The following is a 7,110-nucleotide window of genomic DNA, read 5'->3' as shown; positions in this document are numbered from 1 at the left end:
GATGGAGGGGAAGGGGGGGGGGGGTTTCAAACAGCATACTCAATGTACGTATACGTTGCTGCCAAATTCCCAAAGTGCGGCCGATTCGCGACGGGACCGAGCACTTCGCGAACTGGACAAGGGTTTTGGCCAAAGTCCGATTCGGACTTGTGGGCATGTATTTATGTCAGCGGGATAAGTGCTGGAAGCTAATCGGCTGTGAGGGTGGTAAATATATTCAAATAGCCTATAATAGTAAGTGTAAGTTCAATACAGTGTGCTAATGTAACAAAGACGCGAGAAAGATATGGTTACCAACCATCCTCCTTTTTGATAGCATCTCAAGCATCCTTCTACGTTTCGGAAAATTCGCTCTTTTGCCCTCCTTTTCAGCGTTCCGGCCGGTAACTCTAGATCAGGATTACCAATTTCGCAAACTGAGAAAGGAGGCCACCTGCGCATGCACTCTCGGGTACGTCACTTATCCTAGTTTCTCCAATAGATGGCGCCGCTATTCCGACCATCAAAAACCGGCAAAACCACGATTATGCTCCACTCTGAAATAGAACCGCTATAAAAAGCAGAAACAGAAAGAATTCTGGAAATTTCGACGGATATCAATGAATGTGTGTGAAGGGGGGGGGGGAAACACAAAAGCACTCATATCAATGAAGACAGTGGCGTCGGAGCCGGGGGGGGGGTGCTCAAGCACCCATAATAATTTGTAGCACGGATCCGAGCACCATGGGCCCCCACATAGGGGGGATGCTGACAGGGCCCGGGACGGTTATCATCATTTTTTTTTGCTTTTTCACGCTATAAATTAACTACAGAAGGGGCCCGTTAAAAGATCCCAGCCTAGAGGACTCGCTACAGGATGTGGGGGTCATGCCGAGCACCCCCAGAATTGATTCAGATATTAAAACTTCCGATATAAAACTAAAGAAACTAAAGACGAGCACACACAGTTTAGAAACACTTCCGACGCCACCGAATGAAGAAATATGAAAAATAATTCCAGGAACCCGAAAAGGGGAATTTTCCGACATGTAGGAGGACATTTGAAATTGCGTCAGGGAGGAGAACATGATCTCTTGAAAGGAGGACGGTTGGTAACTCTATTCTAGAGAAAGAAATTAGAAGGTCAAAGTCGCCATCTATGAGAAAATGTTCGAACTGAGATCTAAATACAGGGACTTTTAAAATCATAACTCAAACTTTAAAACAAACTAAATGAGCTCATTTGAATATTACGTCAGCATCGATGGGAGGGGGGGGGGGGGTGTGTGTTCATATTTGCTGACTTTTGATGACGGGGAGGGAGGGGGGGGCGATTGAGTGATTCTTACGTCATCAAACAGCCCATAGGCGGAATTGACTTGGAAGTCTGGGGGGTGGGCATGGTCATTATTTCTGGGGGGGGGGGGCACGATGATGATGATGACAATTCATATATGCATATATACATTAGATCAGTCAACTTTACCTTTGACGCTGGGGGCATTGCCCCCCTCCCCCCTTCTCGTATCTCCGCCCATGAAACAGCAATCTGGTAATGTAAAACAAGTAATCTGGGAATGTACCGTGGGTAACTTGAGTGATGTAGAACTGCACTGCTGGCCACTTAACTGCTGTAAAACTGATACATGCCACTCAAGGGATCTCTAAATGTGCCGCGGACCACTCAAGCGTTCTGGAACTGTGCCGCCGGTCACTCAAATGATCTGTAAATGTGCCGCGGGTCTACTTGATTGATCTGAAAATATGCTAAGGGCCGCTTAAATGCTTTGGAATTATGCCGCGGGTCACTTAAGCGACTGGTAAATGTGCCGCTTAGTTCATTTTTACAAAATTAGGTTTGAGGTGGCGGGCCACGTCAGGCCACGTAACCCCGAGGTTCACATTTCGCTCGCGGGCCGAATATGTGGCTTAGAGAGGGTGGATCACAATGAATTTCTCAAAGAAGCCTTCAAATGAACATGCAATCACCTGGTGGTCGAAAATTGAACTATTTTTTTTTATTTCACAAACCTCTATCCCATGTTCTCATTAAGATATTCTAAAAATTTGGTTGTTATTCGGATGAGTTAGTTTTTTGGAAAAACTACTCGGAGCACACACACACGGGAACTTTAATTATAATCACCCTGTACATTCGACAGTTCCATTCTAACACCTCACAATGACTGAATGAAAAAATGCAGGATTTTAGCTGATAGTAAAAAAGGAAGCCCCGTTTCAGAATGGGGTTAAAAAAAAAATGTAGCGCAGCATTTACGAATCAATTATGTGGGAAAGAAAAACCGAGCTGGCCGTTTTCACAATACCCGTTTACCATACGTCCTGTTCGACCAAACGGGGATGTATGGGTCACCGTACCTTTTTTTAAACAGGACTTTTTCCAGATCACAGATAGACTGACCATATTTACTCGAGAAAAAAAGTGCGTGAAATTGGACTATCAAAATCAATGAGATATATTTGATAGCAAAATCAGTGTTGAGCAGTGTTATTGAGCGGTCGATACTTACAACCTTGCATAATGAGTAATATTTGAATATATGGAGAGATCCCTGAAATTCAGATTATGAACAATAAATAACGGCAGTACGTCGTTAATGACGCTATTTTGATGAAGAAGTAAAGTTACTGAAAAAATTGGGAGGGGCCTAAGAATATCGGGAAAGGGCGGGGGGGTTGAAAAAATATTGGGGAGAAAAAAACACTGGGTACCCACTATAATAGAAAATACTTCTGTAAATGAAAAATAATTTTACATAATTAGGCAAGGGTGGCTCAACGCCACAACCATGAAAATGTTATGAATATTTGAAATAACATGACAAACAAACTAAAATTATTCTCCTTACAAAAGGAGCCTGAAAATATTTTTGCACTGGATCCTGTGTTTGGTAATGGTGACGATGGTGACGCTGAGTTTGTTTACAAAGCCTATCCACTCTGCACCATTAAGATGCGTAAGGTACACATTCCGTCTTAACTTGCGACTGCGCTGATGACACCATCCGCAGGATTCAAATCTGAACAAAAAAGCAAGTAGGTAGTTTAGAATTTCATTTAATATATAAAACAGTTTTGCCCACAACCAAATACTGAAAAATAATTCTATTTCATTCATCACATTGGTTACGGAAATTGAAGCACATTTATTAACTACTTCACGCACAAGTCTTTGGTAAAAAATGTATTATCTGTACTTGTGACGAGAGAATCGGCGATAAATCTGGTAACCTTGCTCTAACGTACCCGCTCGTTGGAAAAAGAAAAAAAAGAGAAGAAAGGAAAGAAAAATATAAAAGGGAAAACACAGTAGGCTGTGAAAGAGTAAGTAGTATAATATTAAAAGAATAAGAGAGTAATTTATTTAGAATCCTCTTTTCACCCTCACCTCTCTCACTTTCACATGTATACTTGAGTCTTACAGAAATGATTAACACAAACACTCTCACACGTAGTAAAAAAACTCCACACGACAAGGAAACGCCGATAAATAGACACCAAGCCATGCAGAATGCACAAATTGTGCTACCAGCTGGTGGACGATTTAAGTAGAGTGGTCATTCTCTTCTCGTCACCATCATTGCAAGCAATTGACAGCCAATGTGAAAGGTGATTATCACGGCTAGCAATGGACAGCACGCGGTTTTTGTGAAAATAGAGTCTTTCAAAAGTTGATATCCAGGGCCGTCTTAAGATCATCATGGGGCCCCCGGGCCAAGTGATTTTTTCTGAGGCCCTAACAAGCGAATTCGCGAAAAATTCTACTACTTCTCATTTCTCTGAGGCCTCTCGGTCTGTGTCCGGGTGAGCGCATGCGTTAAGACGGCGCTGGTGATATCGATCGTCATATAACGTATAACGTCGGTATGCAAAAACAAAGTACTGTCAAGGCGAACTGTGTTCCGCTGATTGGCCAAGTTTGGTAATGGACAGGAAAGTCCATTGCATAGCCTAAGATGTGAGCATCATCACCACCACCCACAAGACGATTCTCAACGTTACGTACAGCAGCAGATGTCGACGGCGTGTCGACTTTGATTATAGCGAACAGGTGCGTAACATTGTATGAGCTGCAGAACAAAACAGGACTCGTTCGAGGAACATCGCAGTTGATTGTTCGCAACAATTCGTGTGAGGTCGACGGCTGCAATGTGGCTGGAATTGCAGGAAATTATCCGTAGATGGGAAACTGACACGCCCACGGAATGGTTCCCCGTAGTCATTTGAAAACACTCAGCCAAACGGCAGAAGTGTATAGACTTGAATGAGGAACTTGTGTACAGGGCCACAACTGGGGAGGAGGAGGGAACAGACGGGTCTCGTGCCCCGGGTGCTGCTAGACCCGAGAGGGCACGCAAATTTCATTCTAAAACCTCTCCTTCAACATTACAAGGGGGCTCCAAAATGCGCGCTTGCCCCGGGTGACCAAGCATCTAGTTGTGGCCCTGTACGTATCAGCAGTACAAAGATGAACTGAACAACAAGCATGAGGAGGATGTGCCATCTATACGGACAAGGACGCACTACAAATTTAGTATTCAGTTTTTGTGAGTAAATTATTTTTCATCCCCTGAGACTGCATCTGTACCAATAATTTCTGTGCGAGTTAAAAGTATTAAGATATAATTCTGAGTAAAAAGATATATTCTATTTGAGGGGAAAAACGTCTCTAACAGGAGTATAGAAAAGACGGGGAGGGGAAAAAACCTTATGAGAGAACTTCGGTTGTTAGTACAATAAATCTTCGCAATGGTGAGGATGGGTGAAAGAAAACACGGAGAACTGGATATTGAATTTGTTCCACTTTCTCCTTTGGAAGGAATATTTCGTCCATAATATATGGGTTAATAAAAAAAAAATTACAGGGATGTTCCGGAAAACAAGAACATATGGTATAGGAGACCAAGAATAAAATTTTGTCGAAAGGGGTCGCTCTTAAAATGTTTGAAAACCACTTCTGTAACCGAGCTTGACTGTATATGCAAAATTTGGTGGAGATCGATCAGCAAATCTAAGATTAAAAAAAAAAAAAAAAAACACGTAAGCACGCACGCAAAGACTGGCGAAACAACGATTTTCGTACAAGTTACAAAGCTTCTGTTGCTGTAAAGTATTTGAACTGTTTATAATGTTACGAAAATTATGTAAGCAGTCCTTATTCATCATTTATTATGTCATTTTACGGCTGTAAATAGCCATTAACACCTTATATATGTATAGTAGATCAATTTATTTCCATATTCATATTGTCCTCTATTCTTATTTCTTTCATCAATGAAGATGAGAGAAACATCAGTGACGGATGGTTCAGTGATCAGGACATTATCATGTATCTGAGGGGGCGCAAGTACCGAGTTCAGGATACGTTCATGGCCATCAAAAGGATGGTTGCTTACGTAAGAAAGTACGAGTTCCTGTTCCAGCCATTCGATCCCGCTGTCCAAGAGAAATGCGTCGAATTGGGTTATCCTCGAGTTTCTCCACTGAGGAATAAAGACGGTTGTACTGTCATGGTCGGGAAATTTGGTAAGTGCCAAAGGGATTTGGTATTTGTTTTTATTCTTTGAATTATACATAGAACTCTTATGCCGAATACAGGCACACACACAAAGGCAGCTTCGAACCCTACCCTGGCTGCTGTGGTGATCGAGTGGTCATAGTGACGGACTCGCGTCGCGAGGGTCCCGGATTCGAACCCCACCATCACCACAGTGGTGGTGGTAGGCTGAAGTTGGGTTTTCTGTGGGAAAGTCGAATTTTTGCTTTTAAAAGTCTTGCCACAGAGAGCAATAGACCTACAAACAGTACAAATGAAATTCAATCGTGACACATCACTCACTTCACTTCTGAAATATAGATGGCGGCACTTGAGAAATCAAACACAACTTTACATACGCACTCAGACCGTTAGGTACACACACACAATTACACTTCCGGCACCACAACTCACTAGGTAGTAAATCGCCCATACATGGTGATAGACCTGAGTTGTGCTGGGTTTGAAAGAAAATGAAAGAATACCGTACACACACTAATACGTTACCACTTTATTTTGACCACCGGATAGTTTTTAAACTGTCTACGATCACGGTGCTACGTCCGAAACGCCAGTGGAATGGAATAAATTCAAACAAGTTCTCTGTGTTTTCTTTCCTCACTATCGCTAAGTTTTATAGTAACCCTACCTCTACGAAAGTTGTTCTTTCTATGCTCCTGTTAATGATCTCCTCCCCCCACACATATAATATATCTTTCTATACGATGATGATTTCACTCTTCGCTATCCATACGAGAGTTTTCAATAGCTTGGCTGATGCGGAGATGAGTTGAATTCACGAATTCATCATCGCATCTGTTGAAACCATCGGGTCATAATCTCTGTATTGAAAATATAACGCTCCTTTCACACACGCTGCGAAAATAATTGCTTTCTGCTTCATTATAGAGTATAGCTCCGTACGAATGAATGTCCGTTAGCGTGTGAAAGCATGCATTTAGTCACGTGGGCCACTGTGTTCTTGGAAACGGCACGGCAGCCGTGTGTTGTAGTGGCATCATGACTCGTCCCCGCATCATGTGATAGCTACCCACTAACTGAATATCTCCGTGCGCATCCCATCCTCCGTACGAACGAATCCGTATCGTGTGAAAGAAGCGTTAGACGGATTGAACACCAATTATAGATGTTACAGGGGTCAGCACGGATCATGGCCTCAAAAATAGTGAAAATAGTGACCAAATTGTTTAAAAAAGTGAGCAAATAGTGACCAAAATGTTTAAAAAGTGACCCAATAGTGACCAAAATAATTTTAGAAAGAGACCAAATGGACAATGAATTTTGATTATTACCAAATTGAATGAATTGAAATTGAATTTAGTTTTCACTAAACTTTGTATTTCAATGGAGCTCATCGAAATTGCTTTTTTTACATAATAGTGTGAAATAAATCAAACTCGAATGCATTCTGCTAACCAGAAAAGTTTTGAATAACTTATCAAATTTATCAACAACTATGTGTGAGAGAGTAACATTACATCCTTTCTAAGTAACAGTAGCAATGCCTTTCCCCTCCCCATAGGGGCCGTTAAAGTATTACGTCATCATAGATG

The sequence above is a fragment of the Pholcus phalangioides genome, unplaced genomic scaffold, assembly GCF_987345545.1.
Source record: "Pholcus phalangioides strain wild (caught in Gottingen) unplaced genomic scaffold, Ppha-v1.0 ptg000018l_1, whole genome shotgun sequence".
Taxonomy (NCBI): Eukaryota; Metazoa; Arthropoda; class Arachnida; order Araneae; family Pholcidae; genus Pholcus; species Pholcus phalangioides.
Note: the sequence above shows the minus strand (reverse complement) of the source record.